Genomic DNA, 2,264 nt, shown 5'->3' with positions numbered 1-2,264 from the left:
CATGATGATGTCGTTCGCAGGAAGTAAGATAGGATTATATTATAACGAATTATAACAGCGTTCAAAATTTACATAAGATGGTAGATAATAGTTGAGACATAATAAATTTGTATGTGGCATCTGTTGTTGCAAACCTATCGTAATTTGGTCCATAGGGGGATTTCTAAAATCAAATTATTACATATATAGGAGATTATATTGGACCCAATATATAGTAATGATTTAAAAAGTTAAAAAAAAAAAAATGACTTGTGCACCACCACCAAGAATCGAAACCAAAACATTTAGCTTACGATTTATTTTTTTTCTCTGACGTTAATGCCTGACCTATTAAGAAATATTTGCTGCAAGGATGAAAATTAAAACATGAACCAATAGTTATTACGTTACGCATGCATATTCATAATGCCGTCGTTCAATCTTCACTTGGCAAATTCCATTTTTTTAAATTTTCACACTTTTGTTCCGATTTTCCCCAGCCAAAACCCAAATATAAATTTTCGTATGGGTTCGAATACACTATGTATTAAGTTTCATGTATGTAGACAAAAAACTGACAGAGCAGTTTGGTAGGCAACATTTTTTAAACAAATATATATATATATATATATATATATATATATATACGCATACATCAATGATTATAGAATGAGGTTTGTGTTTACTATAACTCTTTTATGCAAATATTACGCAAGTACAAATCATGTAAAACATCTACATGAATATAATTACACGTAATAGTAAACTAAAGTTGATCATCCCATAAGAAAACCGAAAAAAGCTAATAGGGAATTAATTAAAATGAATGTTTAAAAGAATATGCAAATTAGCTAGATCTATTTCAGATGAATGCAATTTCACGACCCATATATAACAAAGTTGTATTTTCTTTTTAAATAAATAGAAAAAAGGGGGATTTTAATATGAATATCAAGACAAAAACACACAAATTTATAGGAGTACAAGCATTTCAACCCGGCGTTGCCCGGGTGTTTGGAGGGGTATGTTGAGCCCCCCCCCCCCCAAAAAAAAGCAGTCAATTTTTTAAAACTTTCACCCCTATTATGACCCCTTAACATTTATTGTTTTGGGCTCAAATCAAGTTATTAAGTTAGATCCCTGTCCAAGGAACCTATATCTAAAATTACAAATGTTCAGACCCAAAATTGGCGGAGGAGTTTGGTAGAGTTCTAAGAGGTCAAATCGTTGAACTTTGACCACTTAACAGCCAAATTTCTGGCCAAAAACGGATTACAAAGAATTTCTCACATCTCAGTACCCTGTATATCAAATTTCGAGCCTGTAGACTTAAAATTGAGTTATTGTGTAGGAAAATGTACACAGACATACAGACACGTTCACTTTTATAGATATTTAGATAGATAGATAGATAGATAGATTAAACAAAAATATATACGTATACATAAATATATATGGAAACAATTTTGTGTTTCCTGTAAACATTTTACGCAAATATTATGCAAGTATAAATCATGTAGAATATCTGCATGAATATATTTACACGTAATAGTTAACTAAAGATGATCATCCCATAAAAACAAGACCGATAGCCATTAGTCGCGTGCTTTCGTGCAATGAATGAATGCGTGAATGTAGGATTGACATGAAATTTATAAAATAAACTAAAATGACCGAAAAATGGGCTGTGACTTAAATAAAAAGTAAATGACTTAGAATGACTTTAATGAATTAAGGATGACTTGAATGACTTTAAGAATTACTTGAATGCTTAAAAAATAACTGGAATCCTTCAAAAACAACTTTAATGATCTGGAGAATGACTTGAATGGCTTTGAGACTGACTGGTTGTAAAGTGGGTGATCATTTTACATTAAATTAATAGAGAAAAGTGATCCCTCACTTTATATCACAAAGTTACAAACATAAGTACAGCATGTAGTAAGAACAGATACTACAGTTTGATCTTGGCCAAAAAGCCAAGAAAAGGGTATTTATTTGCTCCTCCACCGAGCAAATTAGGCACAAGACCGATTTTTAATGTGAGGAGTGAAAGGGAAATGGGGGACCAACTCCCCGGGGAGTAGGGGAGCTGGATAGTGACAATTGGTATAAAGGGTTGCCCTACATTGACCAAGGTCTTATATGTGGGGTTTCCCCCACATATGCTTGCAATATCTGTTCCGGCAGATACTACACTTTGAGATATTAAATCCTTTATTCATGTTAAAACTACAGTGAAAATCAACAATGAACAAAAGACTTAGGTTCATGGCCAAGTCAAA

General features: G+C 32.4%; 1 pseudogene; it reads right to left on the bottom strand.

Annotated features, from left to right (window-relative positions):
• Positions 1-1,833: 1,833 nt before the first annotated feature.
• Positions 1,834-1,971, bottom strand: LOC145243261 (U2 spliceosomal RNA; annotated as a pseudogene).
• Between the last annotated feature and the right edge of the window lie 293 nt (positions 1,972-2,264).

The sequence above is a fragment of the Euprymna scolopes genome, chromosome 21 (assembly GCF_053919585.1).
Source record: "Euprymna scolopes isolate OS-2025 chromosome 21, ASM5391958v1, whole genome shotgun sequence".
Taxonomy (NCBI): Eukaryota; Metazoa; Mollusca; class Cephalopoda; order Sepiida; family Sepiolidae; genus Euprymna; species Euprymna scolopes.
This window is presented reverse-complemented; position numbering and strand designations above follow the sequence as displayed.